At 38.9% G+C, this 23,027-nt stretch overlaps 1 protein-coding gene and 1 long non-coding RNA gene across 3 annotated transcripts in view; one reads left to right on the top strand and one right to left on the bottom strand.

The window, feature by feature from the left end:
* Nucleotides 1–1,793: 1,793 nt before the first annotated feature.
* LOC135261654 (uncharacterized) overlaps nt 1,794–23,027 on the bottom strand; it is a 22,041-nt gene continuing 807 nt past the window's right edge. For both annotated transcript variants that reach the window (XR_010332006.1, XR_010332007.1), the window contains exons 2-3: nt 22,884–22,933; nt 1,794–3,876 (exon numbers count right to left, since the gene is read on the bottom strand). This is a non-coding gene — a long non-coding RNA (uncharacterized LOC135261654). The remainder of the gene's footprint in view (nt 3,877–22,883; nt 22,934–23,027) is intronic.
* sp8b (sp8 transcription factor b) overlaps nt 20,710–23,027 on the top strand; it is a 6,405-nt gene continuing 4,087 nt past the window's right edge. Inside the window, exon 1 of the mRNA XM_064348134.1 lies at nt 20,710–20,858. The gene's annotated coding sequence lies outside the window, so the exon portion shown is untranslated. The remainder of the gene's footprint in view (nt 20,859–23,027) is intronic.

Raw genomic sequence — 23,027 nt, forward strand, 5'->3', positions numbered from 1 at the left:
TTCTTTCTATAGCATTAATTTAATGAATCACTGTGAAGTCATGAAGTTCAGGACAGTTTGAATTAATATTTACATACATAAACCAAGAAGAAAGTAAAAGAACAATAAGATAATGTATTAGAGACAGGGGCAACAAAACAATAAATTAGCAACCACCAAGGCAATTTAAGGCAGCATTTCATATGAGTGTTGATGTTGATGACATAATTACATCAGAAATGTATCTTCACAATAAATACTTTAATATTCTATTTTAATTCCATTTTATCTTAATTTGGCTGGCTGTGTCAACACATAAGGATCGTCCGTATTTTGATGTGCATGTGTTGCAGGCCTGTGACCGCCTAAAAATAATGGTGACTGCTTGACGATTTGCAAATGATTGTTTGAATCTAATAAAAATAGCCTGTCTGCTAAATGGACATGATGTACATTGGTAGCTCTGGCACTAGTCTTCATCTGGTGGATGCTCTGTAGATTTGGCGGTGGTTTTAGTCAGGATTCTCTGTGTGCTGAGTGCTGTTTGCATTTCGCGGTCCCATTGAACTGACATTTCTACAATGTTTTGATAGCGCTGCCTGAGGTGAGAGGTTGTTCGGAATTCCCCGGAGAACAGTTAACGAGGAAGGGAGATTGGATCCATAATTAGGTATGTTTTACTGTGGCTGATGGACAAGGTGGAATCTGAATTTGAAGCTCTGGAAAATTACCAAACCACTCCACATAGCATACCTAAAGCAAATGAACCTGTTTCAAGTACTACAGTGTGACCTGAGAGGACAGGTTGTGCAAAGCTGCAGATTCTCATCATAATGCACTTTCAGCAACCAATTTAAGAGAATGCTGATTTCCTTATTGTATATTTAAACATATTATTTTATATCAGCATTGCTTAGGCACACACTGATATTAAAAATGTAACATCCAGGATCCATAACACATATTTTTTATTGCAGCAAAGAGTGGGATTCTTTTGACTGTATTTGCTAAAGGTAGTGATTATTATGGCTGCTGTTAGTTACATATGAATAAGATGGTCAAAGGATAAATTATTACGGCTCAATAATTTTCATTGTTCTGTTTTGTAAAGATAATTATGACATTGGAACTGAATATAATGTAATGTAACTTAGGAACAATATATGCATGTGTGTATGTGTGTGTGAGTGTGTGTGTGTGTGTGTCTGTGTGTGCGTGTGCGTGAGTGCATATGTGTGTATGTGTGTGTGTGTGTGTGTGTGTGTGTGTGTGTGTGTGAGTGTGTGTGTTTGTGTGTATGTGTGTGTGTGTGCGCGTGAGTGCGTATGTGTGTATGCATGTGTGTGCGCACCTGCGTCTGTAAATAATTATCCACAATTGTTTATTTTCTAAGATGTTATTCATATAGAAATGGTGGCATATAACACATCCTGACAGCTGATCTTTAGCTGCTGATTGCAGCTTTGCAATGGATTGCTCTTTGTTAGTCATTGCTATTTTGCTTTAACCTCCTCCTTCTGTATTTTCGTTCTGCTCAGAATCACTAATAGGTTTTTGTTTGCTTTAACTGCTGCGATGATGTGTCTAAAGATAAAGACTTATTTTGATTGATTGACAAGGACCTCAACGGTGGAGCATTTCTCTACATCCAGCAAAGATGGCTACTTTCTTCTAAAAATGTGAGGCTGTAATTGATTACTAAAACCAGTTCCGAGTGCAAACCGCACACCGAGTAATTAATGTATATGTTTTGTGCCAGTCATGCGACATGATCGAATCTGTTTGTTTTACACTAAAGTGAAAAAACATGCACAATGAATTACATCATTTAATAGGAGACAGGGACTGTCATAACAATGTGGGTAGAGCTTTAAGTGCAATTTGCTTTTTCTTATTTTTCTTTTTTTAACTAATGACTGAGCTTTGTACCACCACATGTAGCTGTCAACTCCTGTAAACAGATCCTCCTACACGTGAAGAGACCAACTCCTGCTTTCATCTCGCAAGCAGCACATTCAAAGAAAATTACTGTTTAGTCCAAGTGACCTAAAAAAAGATATAATTGCTGCTGAAGCTCCTGTCTGCCCAGCTCAAAAAGTTTTAAGATCATAAACTTTTGCCGGCAAAAAGCAGATGATTCTTGCTTCACTGTAACTGGAGTTTTTGCATGTGTTAGAAGTTCCAGGAGAAACTGGGAGAATTCATGTAAAATTTGGAAATACTTTGTACAATCAAAAAAGGTAAAAATAAATAAAATGACTGAGAATTAATTGCTTAAATCGCTGCATTTCAGTGTTTGTTTTATCATCCCTACTAATGAGAAGAATAAAACGAGACACATTTGTTTAGAATCTGTCAAAAAATGCTGAGATGAAAGTAAAAATGATGTCCTTTGAGCAGGAAAAATAACAACTGCTACCACGCTCATAAATGACTTCACACACCCCCCAAAATAACCTGCTGTACTGTCTGCGGAGAAAACGGACATTTATCAGTAAATAAAACGGTGAATGTTGATTGAACCTGAGCAAAAGTTTAGAGATTGTGCCGTACTAAAGGCAGACCCTGTCAGGCCATTAACCCGCCCTTGGTGTGTCCACGTCTCAGGATACAGGAGCAGTTTGCGTGTGGTACGTCAGCTCCTCATAAAGCTCTGCTCTCCCTTGCTGGGAAACATGCCGGAGGAGTCACGCTTAATGAGATTATCCCAGCATGCTCCTGACATCCCTAACATCAGCAGCAGGTCCCACTGTGACAACCATCGCGGCCGTCTCAGGGAAATTCCGCCTTCACGCCACACACAGACATCGCGCCGTGCTGCTTACGCCGTGACCTGTACAGAATTCACTTCAGGACGTCAATACTGTGCATGCATACGCTGTAACCTTTGACCTTTTAGCTCAATATACTTCACAGCAAGCGTGCTTTGCAATTTCATGTTTAAAAGCACAATCCTTAGGAAAGCATAAAACTAGCCACACAACAATGCTGACCTCAATTTAACTAAACTCTTATTACCACCTCTACTCCCAGCAAACAAACATATATGTACCTACAGTGGCTTTGTGGAGCAGTTAAATGTCTGGCCTTTAACAATAGGCTGCAGATTAAATTCCCAAGTGAAGCATTGTACTATGAACAGGATATTTAAACATTGTTCAAGTATTCATCTGTATACTGGATATATGAGGATATTAAGCCCTGTTGCTTTTCCCTCATAACTGTATTCACAGACACAGTAGTCTGGGTGTTATATACCAAATACTGCACATGATGCATAATAAAAGACAGCCATGTTTAGGTAAGTTCATTAGTCGAATTTAAGGACAAAACACCCTAAAGCACCCCATGAAAAGACTGTGTCCCTGCATCAGGGCACTGGCCGAGCTCGTAAATTCTGCCGGTTTCTCCGCGTGCGTACAGCACATCCCTGTGGCTGAAACCTCTGAGCTCGCAGATCACCGGGCAGGGCCGCGGCGATACATTAACCCACCATTAGGGCAGATTTAAGCCCCTGCCCACCGAACTCCCCACCCCTGCTCGCCTGTGGCCAGGTCCCGGGCCCTCGGATTACCCCGACATTAAAAAGGAAGTCCCCCGTGGAGCTGGTAAAGAGCGGAGAGGGACACAATGCCGGGGCCAGCTTTCTCACATCCTCGGCCCCAGCTCTCAGCAGCGCGTGAATGACAATGGGGGGCTACAAAAACCCCTAAAAGCATGAATGTCCTGCCTACACAGGATATAATGTAGGTGGCTGTGACGGGGCCTCAATGATCTGACAGGTCAGCCGAGGAGGACGCGCACAAAGGGCAGATAATAAAGGAGATTCCTGGGGTCAGCAATGCATTGGGCTTCCCTCCTGGCCTCCAGCCCCGGTGCTCACCCTCACGGCCTGCACTGGAGAGAAGAAGAAAGGAGAGAGAGAGAGAGAGATAGAGAAGGAGAGAAAGAGTGGCAGAGAGAACAAGAAAGAGAGATAGAGATAGAGAGGGAAACAGAGTGAGAGAGAGAGAAAGAGAGAGAGAGAGAGAGAGAGAGAGAGACTAATGACATGGAGATTCTTAGCCCAAGTTTATTCTTCACCAAAGTTATGGTCTGTTGCCAGTTGTGCAAGACCTTTTAATGGCATTTTTCTTGTGTCCTAATTTATTATTATTATTGGATGTTCCCAGTTTTCCCAGTTCTTGTTTTAAGATATTCTTATAGCATGGCCCAGTCAGTGAAAAAACAGAACTTAAAAGGAGTTAAAAATGGATGATGTCATAATTTTTCTTTGCACATCAGGGTAAAAAGAAAAGAAAACCAAAAAAAAACGAAAAACCTAATAGGTCATTTGTGCCATGCTGACAGATTATTGTCGACCGCAAAGCTTTACCTGACACAATGGAATACCAGAGATTTCTTTTAAACAACACTTAATTCACTGGAACACGGGGAAAGGATTAACAAAAAAGAATTGCTGAAACAAATTCTAGGGTATCAAATGGCATATGTTCGTGTCTAGGTGTGAGAAACGGTCACAATAACTTCTTTAGTCACCAGATTCTTCTCTCTAAGTAATGGATGTGTGCTCTGAATGCTTTGGCCGGGGAGCCCAGACTTAATGCTCCCAGTCCGGTTAAAAAAAAAAATGTTTTCAAGTATATGAGATTCAATATAAGCTCTATGACAACACTATACCTCAAAACATGCCAATGAGTACCCAGTCTTACTTTCATTTACCCAGTCAATACTCAGTTGCATTTAGTTTCGGTTCTTTTTATACGTCACTAACAAGATACAAATAAAATCTTTTTTTCAAGATGACAAAGAAATTTGGTTCTTCATAACTCCTGACAGAAAAAAACGGTTGTGGAACTGGAATGCGAAACTAAAATCGTCTAAATTAAAAAGAATATGATCCCTGAAATGCAAAACAGTGCAAACGCCCTGCCCTTGTGTCACAATACATAATGCCATTAGGACCATTTCAGTTCTTCAAGCATACTGTTCCTCCCAGACAGCCTCTTGTCTGCCCTGCACTGTTAATCTAATTAAAGCAAATAAACTTATAAGGGCTGATCACCTCGGTGACAACGCGCTGTCGGAAAGCTAATTTGCTCCCTCCTGGTCCCTCCTGAAACAGATAATACTATTTTATTACACAAAGGTCACTAGGGAAATTAACTTCTCGACCAGCAAATAAAAGAAAATGCACCTCCCCAGAATAACAAGTGTTTGCTGATTACATTCAGTCGGGACAATCCCACTAGGACACGACGATGACCTTTCTCCCAACTCCGCAGGAAATAAGCCGAGCAGAAGCAGGCCTACCCAATGTCCACGAAGTACATATGCTATATCGTAATATGAATTGGGAGAGGCAGTAACTACAAGGCAGATTCCACAGGTTATCCGTTTGAAGTCAAGTAATACATTGAAAAAAGGATGAAAAAGGGAGATTTTCTGTTTAGTCAATACAAGCGTCAAATCAGAAAGGGAACATCAGCTGAATACAAAAAAGGTATAAACAATATAAACAAAACCCAGACACACATGCATGAGTGTTGCATTCCTAATAAACCATCAATATTCACACCTTGCATTTCCACAAGGAATTGGTCTGATAATCACATTTATTCACCCACAATCCATTTCACTTTACAAAACTTGGTGACAATATGTATTTGTTTGCTATTTTCTATTGTGCTTCTCACAAAATCATTTGCAATCAATCAACCGCGTATCTTATTTCAACCATGTACCATTATATTTTCTTGCTTTCCTTTGAGCGAGCAGCAATCTCAGAGACTGCGGTCCATGGCTGACCCCATAAGACAGGTCAAAGCGATTCCCCTCATTATGTAAATGGGGGGAAGGAGGGTATTTACTGAATTGTTGCTGAAAATAAAGACAGTCGCACAGAGAAATAATGAAAGTTTGCATCAAAGTGACAAAAACGGCCTGAACTATCGCGCGTTTCAATCAATGGAGACTAAAGTAAATAAAAAAAACCCAAGAGGGAAGATTCACAGGCATTGATCCTGGCTCCACACAGACCTCGCCGACACTCTAAGGTTTGGTCCGTTAATGCTCGCGGTCATTGACAAAATCAATGAAACTCATCCTTTCAATAGCATCCAATTATCAGCACAAAGTAAAGGCAGTCTTCCTCGATAAATCAGAAAACTTCATTGAAAACAGACACGGACAAGATAAATGTTAATTGAAATGCAAATAACGCTTAATGCAGCACTAAAACGGCCTCCAATAAAATCAGCCAATTTGAGATGCATACACTTCAGGTAAAAGTTTTCCGGAACTAATACTGTTTCAGACATGATCACTGTGTTAGCGGTTTCTACATCATCAAAATTAACAACAAAAGAGCAGTATTAACAGAAAGCATTCTAAAACCAAAACTAAATGAGACTACACACACACACAAATTGCGTTAACCTGTTAAACCACTGCTGCAAACATAAATAAAACATTTTAACAAATGAATTATATTTTAATCTTTGAAACGTCCCAAGCTCAAATAGTCATCCTTTACCACCAGTTATCCTCTTAGACAATAGACTTCTCATGGCCAACAACAAAAAACAGTTCTATTAAGATACTGTCATACCAATTAAAGGCAAAATAAACTCCCTCCCCTTCATTTAATCAACAGTTTGTGTCCCTGGATAGAAGCATTATAAAGAGGGTAGCTGCAATGGTGTATAACATCAAGGAGCAGAACTGAACAGAACAAAATCTGGGGTGGAGTAAGTATTCGAAAACACCAGCTTTAAACTTCTGACTATATCCAAATTACTAAAGCATAGATTGCCTGAAGTTTAAATTTGAGGTTTAAATTCTAGCCTTAATAGATAATATTTACTGAGAAAGAAGATGTGCACAGTACTGAGTTATAGGTGCACAGAGCTTTATGGGAGTCTTCTCTGGATTGTGGGATAGGATGCAGAGATCATTAGATTAGGGTCCCTAACATGGTGAGAAGCAGGCACACAAAACACACCTGCTGGGGAAAAGCACTGGGAAATCTGCTCTGTGCTAAGGGGAGTCATTCCGGGCTAATGGCGGACCTGTGCGTGTCCGTGTACAAAGAGGAAAGCCACAGGCCCATTGCTAGGATGTAAAAGGACCTAATGCGGCTGACCTCAAGCTGAGGTTTCTAAGGGGGCGGACCAGCTCCAGCCCTAATACAGTTCAGGGGCCATAACCGAATCTCCCCACAGCTGTGCCTGCTTACGACCACAGGTGTCCAATAGATACCCTGCATATGCACGGCCTGGCCATGGCGACGGTACGGCATGCACTCTGCTGTTTTCATAACCTCGTGTAATAATCGTTAATATCCTGCCATAGTTTGTGTTAATTAAAAAGAGCTACAAGCTTAATTGCAGTTAAATGTAATGATGTTAGATCTAATGTTCATTTGTAGGGATTCATCTATCATCATCTCATTACTCAAGACTTGCTGGATCTAATCAGATGGAGAGGGAAGCCTTATCCCCTTGTCTCTAATGAGCTCTTATAGTTCATTATTCAACCTGCTCAGATAAACACAGTGCGGCAGTGTAAGCTTCAAAAGCTGTCCACGATAACATTGGGGAATTTCCTTTTAAAGTCATAGCAGATTATCTATTTCATAGGATAACCATCGCTAGCAGCGAATTACATTTTCCAGATGCATTTTCACTTGGTTGTGTGTGTGTGTGTGTGTCATTCTGACTACACATGAAAAAGAATCACTGTGCTGATTGATTATTCTTATTTATTTATTTATTTATTTATTTTCAGTGAGTGACACTGTGAAAAAATGTGTTGACATTTTAAATTAACAATGAGTAAAACCATTAAATTCTTCCATTAAAATTCTTCAACTTTTTTCAAGGTCTGTTTAATTTTTCTGTTTTGAATGTTTTTGTTCCCAGTCACAGTCCATGTTATCATGCTAGTGACTGAGCCATCAATTATTGCTAAAGAAACTCAGCCAGTATTCATTGCTAATCCGTGTTCTTGGGCTGATAGGATTATATATGTTTCATCCCTGTACTATTTTGTACATATTTCTAGCATCTCCATTCATATCCTGGAAGCTATCTTTCCACAGCTGCCTGAGTTGGGAGACTTGGCAGATTTAGCTCCTTCTGGGTCCCTAATGTATAATGGCCTACCTGGCTCAGTAGAGCAATCGATTCTAAATGGATACATGTACAGTTTGCTAAAGATGATACTGTCATTATTTCGATATTTTCACTCAGCCAAGTTGAGTCAAACTCTCCATGGGGTAAACTCTCTGAACAGAATTTTCCACAATACTGCGGTGAGCCACCAGATTGCACAATATTTGGTTCACATTAGAACTGATTATTGCATAAAGGGACATAGGAAAAAGAAGGGTTGATTACATACATACATACTGTACATGCATGCACGCACGCATGCATGCAATCAATGATGGTATTCAATACAGCTACTGTATTGCTTTATCTTTAAACATGATTAATGCATGTAGGCCTACGTTATACATTTTATATTCATACATTATTCCATTTTTGTTCAATCAGGTTTCTTCTGAACAAAGTATGAAATCAAATAGTTGCTTTAATTTGTTAATCATAGATAATGACAAAGCAGTTCAGTGATTAGATGGAGTCTCCCCTCAGTTACAGCCCTGTAAAGCAATATAAAATGGGAGTGTGCATGCTGCAAGCCTTTATATCAGCACGATTGTATATGTGTGTCCAATGTTATTTCTTCAGTGAGGCATCAGCAAATTAGAATATAGAGCCCAAGCCCTGAAATAGGTTTAAAAGCCTGGGTGCTCGAGCTCCGTATCTGCAATGTAACATGGGAAATATGGTAAATTCACAAAACTGAGCAGGGATTTCATGCTTTTTAATGTGCGCCAGCATCTAAATCAGCCCAAGTGTGGCACCCCACCAGTTAACACTCATTGTATTTGGAGGGGTGACTGGGAGGAGAGGAAGGGCAATAGGTATTACTGTGTTAATTTATAGGTCCAAGTGAAAATCCCATAAATCAGCACTCTTAAAGAGATCGTCCCCGCAACTACTCTGACAAATCAAGTTCTGGTACACGGATAAATTGATGGAGAGTGGGATTTATTCAACAGTTTTTTATTTTTTATTTCAGGAGATATTTTTGCATCTCTGGTCTGAACATGTCTGGAGAACATTACCAATTTACCAACATTAATGAAGTTTGTAAATTGGTAATGCTCTGTTCTTTCATGATGAATTTGGTATTTCTGAGAATGTGGTATTCCAGACTTTCTCGGTCGCAATACCCTCAAAGGTGTCTTTTTTCTACATTAAGAAAAACACCTTTTTTTAAGAAGAACAACACTTTTTATGTCTGTTTCATGCCAAAATGTACAGCGTTACCCAATAACCTAGACTCATTCATGCCTGTGACAGCGTGTCTGTCAGTCTCCCCAATTCATTTTCCTGTCTTTGTCACTGCCTACTCACAGATGGGGAGGGGGAGGGAGGTGCATGTCTGCCGTTACGTGCATTGATTAAACACACGGGGGCACATTCCAAAATGCCCACACTCCCCCCCGACTATACAGTGCTATATTAATGCACCTCCCTGGATGACTGAGCGGAGGAGTTTGCTGTTCACACGTTGGTCGTGGTGTGGAAGGGAAGAAAATCAGATTAAACAATTAGTGTCAATTAGCCCTGGCAAAATCGCTCTACAAACAATTGGTCTCCAGTGCCCTGCTTAATTACAGCCGACTTTCAGCTCCTTATCAAGAGACTCGTCGGCTGTGATTCATGTCCGACTCTCCGCTGTCCCCCTGGCGTCATCAATTATCCCCCTGTAAACAAATCCCTGATAATAAATGACATCAGGAACTGGGCCTTATTAGCATACCCTTATTTATGCATGTCTGCTGCCTGCAAAAACTGCAAGAGATCAAAAAAGCCTCATGATTAGGAGGCTGGACACTGAAGGCAATTGGCAGCAGGGAGAAGAAAAAAAAGGATGAGAAAAATCAATTAAGGATATCAAGCAAAAAGGGTTAAACAGGATTTGGTTCTGAGGAAGGCAGAGGACGTGAGATTTTCTTGTGCTGCGACCAAAAGAACTCTGTGGTAGAGAATGACCAGGAAAGATCGCTCTTGCATCTAATATATATAATGGAAAAAATAAATATTGGGAACAAATTTTTTTTTGTCCTTTTTTTACTCTAAACAGATATAACGAGACAATACTAAACTGATGGATGTCTGCAAGAAAATTAAAATATCAACAATATAGTGTCTGAAAAAATGTTTTTCTCACATGCCTTTTTAACATACCCCACCCTACCCCTTCATGGTCTGTAGGGAGTGAAGACCGCCACATTGCTCTTATCGTAGTGATGCAGTGAATAAATAAATCAAAGGCCCATGTGGAACACAATGGAGATACATATGGGGGCATGTTCACACTGTCCTGATACAATCTGTGTCACCTGACAAGAATGACCATAGGGAGTGTCCCTCTCTGTCTCTCTCTTTCTCTCTCTCTCACACATACACACACACACAAATGCACACATGCGTGCATGCATGCACACACACACGCGCACATACGAAAGCACACATGTATGCATGCACGCACTCACGCACACACACACACACACACACACACACTCACGCACACACACACACACACACATTCACAATGTGTCAGGGGAAGAGACAGCAGGCGTGATGACATGTTGAATTACCCCTGTGATGTATGGCTTAATGAACCCCTTGTGTTGATCACGCTCCACATTAATCAACAGCCATGAACAGATTCCCTTATTTTCTCAATGCTTCCCTGATAAACTGCAATTTCATTTAACCTTGGACAGCAACTTTAATAGCTTCCACAGGACAACTGTCAATACTTCCCTGGGTATACAGTGATTAAATTGCAAGGCTAGATGTGTGTCGCTGCTCCCTCCTTGTACCCACTCCATCCCACCCTGCGCGTACTCACAGACACACACGCACACACACACACACACACACACACACACACACACACGCACACGCACAAATCATAATCTTACTTATATTTCAAGTTTTCATAAACTGGTTTGTCCAGAAATGTCAGAGTGCCAGATTAATTTAAAAAGCCAATCATGTGTATAAGGGCTATTGTTTGACAGATACACTTTATGTATTTAGCAAAAGAACAGAATGACACAAATGGAACATGTTTGAACATTTTATGGAGACAGTGAGAGACCTGTTGATACACCTGTGATATGCTGATTTCCTGAGCTCTCTGGTTGCAGGTAAGAATAATAAAGTGTGGCTAATATCAAATAAAATGACATCAAATAATTCCTGGAGGTGGAGGAGATACAAAAAAGAAAAGCTACTCTCAGGATGTTACGCTAACATAAGTTCTGAACTTTTACTTGGTCTACATTGAGGCTTCCGTTCAGCTGAACTACATCAGCAATGGATTTAAGTATTATGTGCTTTCAATTTTGATGCAATACTATGAGATTCTTTATTTTAAAAAATATGCTATAAAACAAGAATACAACAAAAACAGAAAAAACCACACACACACACATACAAACACACAGCATGGGTGGGGAAAATGCTTTTTATATGCACAGAAGAGACGGGTTAAAAAATATAGACCTGTAGCAATTAAATTCTCCCAGAATAATCATAAGCTCAAAGCCTGGTGACAGTGATGCTTAGTGACCTAGGCTCCGACATAATGATTTCCTGGGATACCTGCCCGGTATGCCTGTCAATTTAGCATAAATTATAAGCAAAGAGGAAGGATGCTGCCTGATTAAAAACAATAGTCAAGGAAGGGAAGGACAAAGGAGCCTACAGATTGTATGATAAACAAACCTAATGGAAAAAGACACTTTCTCTTCAGGGAAATGGTGGCCTGAACCCTAATTAAATCATTCTGGTTCCTGCTGTTCAGCTACTGTTTATATTGTCTGAGGGAGCACAGAAAGAAACTTTCAGAAGTGAGTCTATCAGTTAGATAACACAACTTGGAGGACACAATGGCAGGGTAGTTATTTGTACGGTACACTCCATTTAGTAATTTATGACAGATAATTTAATTAGATTATGAAATTTAACATCACATATAAAATCTATGTATTAAATATGATATGCACGTATAGCTGGCTTTATATTATTTAAAAAGAAATTAATTCTTACATACCATATTCTCTCTTTCTGACATTTTTATTAAAGCAAACACTCTTCTAGAGTGACGTACACAGCGTACAGTATATTCTTTTTCCATACAACCTAGTTATACAGCTGGATATTTAAAGGTTAAGTATGTTACTCAAAGGTACAATAATAGTGCCCCACCAGGGATTCAAACTGATGCTGTAAAACCAGTTCCCTAACCGTTATGCTACACTGCCACCCTACTCATAATAAGTAAGGCACAGTAGTGTGTGCCTTGTATGTTTTTCAGGGACACATTCTGAATAACAAATAATTTAGCCTAAGATTAGGTATTACCATACAGTAGTTACCCATTAACACGTTACCCATTATCTATTCTGCGTCTGTGCATCATGCATGTATAGATAATAGTTCCTCAAACTATTCCAGCTTTATTAAAACATATACACATAATACATACACATACACAGCACACACACACGCACGCACGTACGCATGCATGCACACACACACACACACACACAACTCTTTAAAGAAGTAAAATAAGAAAATAGGATACATTCCTTTAGCTACAGGAGTTATTACTGAAGTACTGTGAATATTGTATCATCAGCAATCTCTAAGGCTGGAGTTTCTGCTGTTGCAGAAAAACAACAAAAGAGTTCATCCTTGTCCCCTGTTGCCCTTCTGCTATCAAACTAACAATGAAGGCAAACATTTTTTTCTCCTCCTGTGCCTCTTGCTTGCTCTCTCCTCCCACACTTCAGAAGTGACAGGCAGACACAGACTTCCACAGTTATCCCGGACGGACAAAATGCCTTGGAGAGGATAATTACTGGAAGTTCAAAAACCGGGGCTAATCCCAAGTACTTAACTTTATGTAGCTGCCTGGCGTATTTGTCTCCGAGACTGCTGGCCATATTGACAGAGAGCAGAGCTTTGCTCTCAGAGAGTGTCAATAAAATGACCGGACGGCTGAGGCGAGCCTCAGTAAAACTACTTTTAGAATGTTTAAGTTTGTCATTACCTTTCTGACTCTAATATAAATCCACATGAGGGAGGGCAATTTTCGGCTCCTAAACCCTCAGAATGTAAATAAATTGGACATGCCTTGATACATATACTTTTACCACAGTTGCTACAGTAGTTGTTATTGACAGCAAACATGTTTTCTTTTTACATGCTATCACAAACAAGTGCACTTACAAAAACTATCATTGGTTAACATACTAAAGATTTTGCTTGGGCAAACTTTTTTGCAAGTCTATCTCCATCTCTTGAATAATCTATCACAGAAAACATATTACAGTTTCTTCCTTTGACTAATATTATTTACTGAATGCTTTTAAACGCTTGAGAAAAAAGATTCAGTTGTCAAGAAAATTCTTGTTCTGGATGAAAGCGAACAATACAGATTGTTTACAAAAAAAATCCTTTAATCCAAGGTCTGAACAAAATTTGTTTAAAGAGAATATGAGGAGACAAAGTCAGAGAACAAAGCTACCAAGAATAGAATGAGTACTGGTGATGATCCTTTCATTGGTCTGGGAACGTGAACAGAACCGTGCCCGTCAGAGATGACCCGCCCAGACAATGGGACGACAAGAAGACTGGCAGAGTGATGCGGAACAGGGGCAGCCCATCCCCAGCATGACAGCTGTGGCTGTTCTGGTCCTGGGCATGTAGTGGACAGGGCAGGTGCCAGGAGCAACCGTTACCACGGCAGCATTGCCAACTACTTCCTCTGAATGTCTTTTCACCACTGTGCGCACTCTTTGGAATTACTACCCTGCTTGTTTTTCTTTCATAACTACTTTCGGTGCAAATTACACAACACAATAGACTGGATCTAGTGCCATTTATGGGCCCATATGAATCTTTCATGGAAATACTGTTTATAGGTCAGAGTCACATTGTTATCCTTGTACTTTAAATCATTTATAAGACAGATCAATAGCACTGAAAGACAATTTGTTATTAACAACGCATTCGCTGACTTTGAATAATAGATATGTTTCTTTATAGTCATTGTTATTTGTTATTCTAAATGGAAGAAAATTTGTTGTCAGCATGAGATTTCATATCAATTTCTCATGCTACAGTACATTTCATCTTTGGTTGAAGTGTACTCAATTATATTTATATGTCTTTAATGTCACATTGGAATTTTTATATGTCCTATAATTTTACTACTTGTGCAAGAAGGCAGCAGAGACAATGTCAGCCATCATGTTGGTTACATGTTCTCAAAGCTTTAAAATGACTATAAATACCAAGTACCTGTTGACTATAGTATTTAAAATTCCAAACATGTATTATCACCATCAAACATCAGTGCAAAACAGAGGCTTATGAAGAAAGGATGCTTCCTCTCTTTCCTGATGGGTCACCACTGATCTTACTGATCAGATCCAAATTCCCTTTGGGTCATTCGAGACTATTTCTTATTTTGTGACATGCTTTTTTAATGTGTATTTGGAGCACACATTCTTGTGATTTCCATGTTAAAACAACGCATTCGATCCAATCAGATTTAAGTTTTCATCACTGAAATGCAGTTTCTCTGCATTTTACCCCCAGTGAAAACTTTAGACATGAGAGTGTTTTAGAGTGCACTCCATTTACCAGCCAGAAGGGCTCCGGGCCAGGCTGACAATTCCAGAGGCAGCTGGCTGATCGATCCCTGACAAAGGCCCAGAGGTTAGGGCAGTCAAAAGATTGTTAACTGGCCATTTTATCTACCAGACATTTATATCATTCTTTACGGTCCAATGCACCCCCTCAATACAGCAGTGCTGCACACCTGTGCTTCGATTGTCCAAGTGCCTGTCAGCCCCATGTTTCAATACTAAATAAATAAAATTTAAAAAAATTTTAAACCTCACTGGCCGGAAAATAGCCAATGTTTGGATCACTTTCTCAGCCCACACAAAGCAAGCCCATACTGTCAACATACAGAATTTGACAGGGTACACCTACTTTTAAAATGGAGCCCAATCTACCCACAATGCAATTTGTCCATCATCTTGAGTAGCAAATGAGCACATTTTAATATACAATGTCAGTTTGGCTGAAACAATGAAAAAGACTAAGTAAAAGAATTTTAAACTTGCCCACTACAAAATGAGGGTGAAGATATTTTCTGTTTGCAATGAGCGATAAACTACATTTAAGCCATCATGAGAAAGACTAGCACGAGGCATTAAAGCACATTTAAGACTTACTCAACTTATCCGACTTTCCGACTAAATTATGTCAGAGATTTCTTTGTTCTGTAACAGTTCTGTAACATAAATGTGTGGCATTACTGAACATAGATCCCCTTAAATCCATTAACATTTGAAATATTTTCCTTCAGAATGCATACAATTGCAATTTATTCAACAGTAACAGGGGCAAAAGACAGTTTCTGCTTCCAAAACCTAGCATATGCTTTAGTCATCAGTCTTCACAGTATTTTACTTTACATTCACACTATACAGCATATTAATTTGATTAAGAAATTTTAATATATTTTGGTCATTAAATGAATACTGATGAAATAGACTCTACATAACTCAAGATGTATAAATGTCTATGTAACTTGCTATTTACAAATGCAAATGCAGGACAGAGAAAGGCACAATAAGCCAAATTGTACATTTAATAAGTAAGAAATGATTGCTATCAACAATCACAACTCCTGCATCCACAAAAAGTTAAGATTGTGGTGACCAATAAGACATTCACTTTACTTTTTTTCTTGGTTACTGAAAATTCTGAGAGTAATAATGATTGCCAAGTTTAAATTTTAAAATGTTTCAAAATGTAATTTTGTTCAGTTTTGACTGAATTTAGACTCAAACAGTATGCTAATTTAAAAAGTATTCAATCATTAACCAGTCTGCACTAAAATTGTATCTGTGTCTATGGTGTCTGTTGTGTGTGTTTTACATGTGTATAAAAGTTGCATGTGTGTACATATGAATGTGGGTGAATGCAGAGTTTGTGTGTGTGTGTGAGTCTCAGAGTGTATGGGTGTCTGTCTGGGCTCTGTGTCTACATTATGTGTGTGTTTGAGAGTATGTGTGATTGCTCCTGTTTTCAAGTGTTTCAGGGTTCGTGTGAGAGACCGCATGTGCGTGTGTGTGAGAGGTGGTGTGTGCGCGTACGCGTTTGAACATGTGTGAGTGTGTCTACATGCACATCGTGCATGTATGTATGCATGCGTAAGGATGTGTTTGTGGCTGTGTGTGTGTGTACTGTATGTGCATAATGGTGTAAAATCCTCTGCACTGCCATGCGTGTGCTGTACATCAGAAGTCAGCACATGGAGCTCCAGCCCCCACTCTGGCTCCCCCTGCCTCTCCCTGTCTCTGGCAGAAGAGCGGCCCTCTCTGGGGCTCACCCAGGCGGAGAGACGCTTCCTGAACATCCTTTGTCGCGCCATTTGGACTCTTGTGTCAGTGGCACTATTTCTCCGGACTCACTTGGCAGCTTACACAGCAGACGGACATCTGCTCTACTCGACCTCCCGGCAAACGGATGGAACCGCGATGTGAGCAGAGCAGCCATTTAAGCCGTCACACTTGTGTCAAAAAAGTGGCACTTCCACAGATCCACGCACAAAATCACATTTATGCATTAAGTTCACTTAGCTGTGATCAAATAATTCTATTTTTAAAGATACGTATTTTTTTTAAACCATGACACAGTTTAGCCATCAAACTGATCCCAGCTGCAATCATAAACTGCTAAGCCATTGTAGAAAACTAAAAAACCTGCAAACTCCAAACCACAGAAAGGGATTCACAAAAATAGTCTGGTACTTTAGAATCACCCCTCAGCACTCATAATGTATAGAACATAGAGAAATCAGTGTAAATAGTAAAAACTAAATTGAATAGACTTAATAAATAAAAAAATTTGATCCATATTTGCATTACTTATCTGAAAGATAAGAGTACATTGCTAAAAGCAGATAAAGAACATCATAGTCACTCAAGTCAAATAGGGAAGTTATATATAGAGTCTAGCTATATATCAAAAGGAATTTTTTTTTTTTTCCCAGTGGTGATAAGTCAGATGCAGAATTTCATCATGCCTCATTGCTTAAGGATAATTCATAATTTATTTTCTTTGACAATGCAGTATAATTGCCATTCTAGGGGCAGGGACGGTGGTAAAAGAACACCGGCATCTGTTATTTAGCACTGAAATAAGAAAGTTACACCTAAAAATTAGGCCGGACATTATGGCATGGAATTGGTTACATGTTTGATATAAAACATATCGATGTCTAAATTGAAGTGAAATGTATTGCTGTTGTCTTATGCCAGTTTTCTTATGGCAGGATGTTTGTCCCTGTCAGAATCCACCAGAATGCCTGCGCCATATTAAGCAACCGACTAAATGTTATTACACCATTACATATAAGTTTGTAGCTACCAATTCTGTACTCCCCACCAAGAGTACTGAGTGTAAAAAGGGGAGGCTTAAATGGTTAATATTCCATCCAAAAGTTAGATGCTGTCTTTTCAGTCCTCTGTTGGTGCATATGCCTCCATGTGCATTAGTTACAATCCTCCCTCTGTCTGTTGATAGTCACCTCTCTTAAGTCACTACTGTGGTGGCCCCCACATATCCCTGGCCAGCTTGCACGCGGAGTGGCCTTTTGTGAAGAATTTACAACTGAGACTTACTACAGGACAATTATTTAGGTTGACTGAAAGCGCTGACCCTAGGGACCGATGGGACATCTGTTAAGTCCTGGTGACGTAGGTTATACCACTTCAAGGAAAAAGGCTGTGCAGTTACTGTAAACTAAAAAAAACAGATTTAAACGCTTCGAATAAGGCGTATAACTGGAAAACAAACTGTTGGTAAATGTTCAGTTTCATGTATTTAATATCATATGAACATAGGCAGGCTCTATTAACGGATTTTAATACAGAAAACTAGCGTAATACATGCAATCAACAGTAGAATTTTTAAAAGAATACGCAACATAAGATGTCCGTTCTGTTCAACTGACTCAAGCACTAGCCTACTTGTAATGTTTTATTCTTTGAGAATGGAAATATATTTAATAATTGACAATATATTTAATATGTTTATTTAAGCCACCATGTAGGCTTTTAAAAGAAATAAACAAAGTACGTGCTCGCTTTTCTTCCAAAAATATTTAGGTTACTCTAAGCTGTACACTCACTTGTAATGCAGAGCAGCTTATAGCCCTTCTCGACCTGTAACACGACTACATCCTCGGGGACAACTGATTGAAACGTCGGGATAAGAGCAAACCGGGGAATAACTTGAAGGAGATGTTAAAATGATTGTGCCTGTACTGGCCGAGGAAAATTGATTGAATGGTTATTTGTTATTGTAAATACAGTAGGCTATAATATTACCGTTTCAGCTGTGATTTGAAGACTACACCTACTACAGTTTTTTGTATCTATCCTCAGAAAATACTCATCGTTAGGTTAGACTGTTCATGACCAAAAGGCCTATTCGTGATAAATACAAAATCGTGGATTTAATGTTTCACAGTGGTCCAATTAGTAATTAATTTGCACTTGTGTTTTTTCTCAGGTACATTTTTTTTTAAATTGAGCTTAATCTTAACATGGAATACAAATGCGAAGCAAGATACCTAATTGTCGCTCAAGTGGGCGGTCACTAAAAATCTTGAAAACAACTTTTGCTTTTAGTACGATCACCTCAAATCTGAAGTGTTGGCAAAAACTTTTTAGGGCAGCGATTAATCACTGTATTCAAGTTGATATAGCCCATAGCCTATACTGCATACAAAAAGCACAAAATGGAAAAAGAAACAAAATCTCTCCCTCTCTCTCACTACTATATATATATATATATATATATATATATATGTGTGTGTGTGTGTGTGTGTGTGTGTGTGTGTGTGTGTGCGTCTGTGTGTGTCTGTGTGTGTCTGTGTGTGTGTAATATTAAATATGTATAATGTATAACGTACTATATATATATATATATATGGTAGTCTAGAAAGCAATTGCTGCTTTATAGTTTTAAAATTCGTTTTAAAATTCAGAATTTATTTTTAACCCAAACATTTGGATAAAATTCTGTTTCCATCAAAATGTGTGATGTCATAATTGGAATATACGCAAAATATTAGTATTTTTATATTTTTTATTCATTAGTTCCCCTCCAAATTAAACCTTGAAATATGAATATGCTATAGAAAATGTATAGGTTTATGCTGTTTTAATTTACCACTCTGAAATACAAGACAAATGAAGGGTAGTAAATGAAGTAAATGGCGGACTTGTGTAACTTCAGAAGACATTTATGTATACAAAATTAAGCAACTATAACTAGGCCTAAAACAAAATGGTCACAAGGAAATCACGCGTTTTCTTTACAGTGGTGACCATACAAAGAAACTTCCACTTACAAAATAGGATATATTTCCTTTCCGTTTAAATTTTGAGGTGTTGTGTTAGGTCTTGATAAAAAGAAACACCCTTCTGGGAGAGTGGGGGCTCGTCCATTCTTCTTATACAATTATTCACATTATTTTATGCTAGGCTGAGCGATCTAATTTCTCCATGATCAGCTAATTGCGGTGGCAGGTAATTACGTGCAGTTTACGTCGCAGAGGGCTTTTACAAGTGCCCTTCGGATTATTGAGTTGCTTTGTAAATTACCATATTTGAAAAAATCTTCTCGATCCATTTCCCGGTGCAGAGCCTAGTTTCTTTTCTTTTCTCTCGGCAGAATTTTTCGAAAGCACGCGATATTAAACACATTTTGTTCGTGCTCAGTGGTCCAGAATAACGCGGCCATTATGGCAATGAGTGGGACAGGTTTTAAGCTTGATTTCATGATGGCAATATAGACCATACATGTGGGAAAAGAAGGTTTTAAATTGGGACATCTGTTCAATGGGGCTTACAGTTGGGCCTGACCGAAAAGAACAACCTGCGCGCCACCTTTTGAACTTACAGGAACTCTTAGTTCGCAAGGTTTACTGGGGTTCCTGGAGTAAGCTAAATAGGCTATGTGGAGCAATAATATACCGTTTAAAATGCAAATTTATACTCTGGGATGATAAGGAGAGAACATTGGTGTTTTTATTGGGTGCGCATTTGAAGTTTCTAATTTTTAACAAAACAAAACATATAACAATTACAGGCCACAGTATGGGCCCACGTCAACATGTTTAAAGTGACCCCTGCTTAAGGGCCAATATTGGTATTTATAGCATAGTTACATGTATATCCCTTACATGTAAACCAAACTACATAGAAAAAGCAATGCAGAAAGTTCAATCTTTGTGGACAAAAATATTTCACACATACATTTTTTCTCAATCTGAAACGCCAAGGTTCTTTCAATCAACAAAGGAAAGTGTGCTGCATCAAGTGGCTGCGGGCTTCTCCAGATGCCAACCTATCCGTGAATCTTTAGGTAAATAGCCACCTCTTCAGTCTCGCACGTTCCTTTAAACCTTGTCGAAGGGCTTGAACACATGTTTTGATTACACCAGAGGTGGCCGAGCCGCTCCTCAGTTAATCGCAATTAAGCTCAATTCCCAAAGTAATATTTATCTTCCATGTGCTGCTGTTGTAGCAGTACACCGTGTGGAGGAGATACTGTGCAGTCGTCAGATTATAGCTTATATGCTCCTGTAACTGGACACGCCGAAGCTTAATCGATAATGCTTCTGAGAAAAACACGGTACGTAGACATCTAATCTCTAAAATTTCTGCTTTGCATTACACTAAAGTACAATTGTTCAACTTCAATTTTATTACGACGGTAATGGGGTCGGGAGGCGCGTTTACCTAGCGTTACACGGGGTGATGGGAAAATCCAGAAGGCTAGCTCCTGGTAGACCTTTAATGTGTCCTTCATAATATAGTTTAGGGTTTGGAGTCAGATTATGTTGGTTAATATAATCATTGTTGATGGGTTGTTCTCGTAGTAATTACAGCAGGTAACGTTATCGGTTTTTATTTGTGCTGTATTCAAATCAAAATGTTATTTTTACTTTTCAAATGTGTACGTTCATTTGCAAGTGCAACAGATGTTTGGAAAAGTAGTTAAATCGCTACAAGTCCTTAAAATTCCACTGTTTGTTTTTGTGCACTTAATTTGTAAGCACAATGTTAAATTTTCGAAAATTAAAAGATTATAGTTTTTGCCATTGTAAGCCTGTCTTAATTTCTGCAGCTGCTTTTAGAATATGTTAAATATTCAAGCTGTTTGGCAAATTGAAATAAAATCATTGGACTAGTCTTTCATGTTTTACCTTTTAACTTTCATAACAGCTGAATGAAGGCTATGTAGCCAACAGCACTACATAATAATAATAATAATAATAATAATAATAATAATAATAATAATAAATACGCTTCTCGCTTTCCACTTTATACTACTCTCAAATTATATTGTTTGACGTGTCGATAGATTTTTTTAAAATAATCATAGGCCTAATATCATGTATAATTGTTGCCTAAACAATGGCCGTCATCGAACATGACTTTTTGAAACATCTTGTGATCCGCGTTGATATAGCTGTTGTTTTGTTTTTGTTTTAGCTTTAAGAGCCATCCTGTTCCCCTTTTTTGTTTATTCGGCCATGTCTCGAGTTGATCGGCCATTGTAAATTACACCCAAAAAGCTGCTGTCCAAATCGAAGAAACAGAGAAATTAATCTGACCCCCCATCCATCATAGTGTGTAATAAAGGAGGCGACATGGGTTAGGCAGATGATATGATGAATAATCCGTGGTCGTTTTAATTAACTTTTCGCTGTCCTGTAATGACCAAGCTGGTCAACAGACCCGGTCAATAAGCATGTTAATATCAAACAAATAAAACTGCAGATGATTAAAAACCTCCCGCTTTATTAAATTTGAAATTCAAATGAAATTTATGCCGTACATGCTCACGGCATAGTAATGGAGTCCAACCATTACTGAGAAAGGACGCACGAGTTCAAGGCATGCACGTGCTGTACCTGGACAGAGACTAGCGTATATTATGTAATAACCCGTGCCAATGATTAAAAATAGGTCAACTATAAAATATCCGCAACATGTGATAAGAAGCTCAAAATCTGATTTTTTCAAAACTAAACAAACCAAAACAAAACCAATTCCAACAAAAGACTCTACTTTAAACCAATACGTTTGACTATGTTTAAGCATAAACGATCTTCCATCTGAAAGAATCGTGTGTTTAAACATCTCAGTGCATCACGATTATAGCAAAATTGCTTCCATCTAATGTCCAGATTTCCCCCTGAAAGTAATAGCCAAAATATACCCTGTGTGTCCAAGCAAATACATTCTTCAGCAAAGACGGGGCTAAAATATAGCGTCAGTGAAATACCACATAAAACAAATGTCTACATTCGGGGTGAATTAAATTAAACGAGAAGGGGTAAAGCGATGAAGTTAATTCCTTTTTATTTGTTAAGCCGCGCTCTCTCCTCGCCCCACCCCTCCCTCCTCCAAGGCCGGACAACCACGCCCTCTCAACATGCTTAAGTCATTCAACAGCAAGCTCAAATAAACACTGCATTCACTTACGCATCCGCAGGCACCTGAAAAACTCGCAAATATCAATTATGATAACAAGCCATTCATATTCAGCTGGGCAAACTGTCAATAACGACAAAGAACATATATAATCAAAACAAAGTTACACCATTAAATCATATGTAATATACATTTTTGCACGTAAATGTCAGCTTACCATCTTTGGTTGCAAAAGCCAATTTAATATCTTGCTTTAACAGGCGCTTTCTGTATAGAGGGAGGGAGGGGGAGAGGGAAAGGGAGGGAGGGAGACAGAGCAGAGAGTAAGAGAGAGAGAGAGAGAGAGAGAGAGAGAGAGAGA

Source organism: Anguilla rostrata, chromosome 1, assembly GCF_018555375.3.
Source record: "Anguilla rostrata isolate EN2019 chromosome 1, ASM1855537v3, whole genome shotgun sequence".
NCBI lineage: Eukaryota > Metazoa > Chordata > Actinopteri > Anguilliformes > Anguillidae > Anguilla > Anguilla rostrata.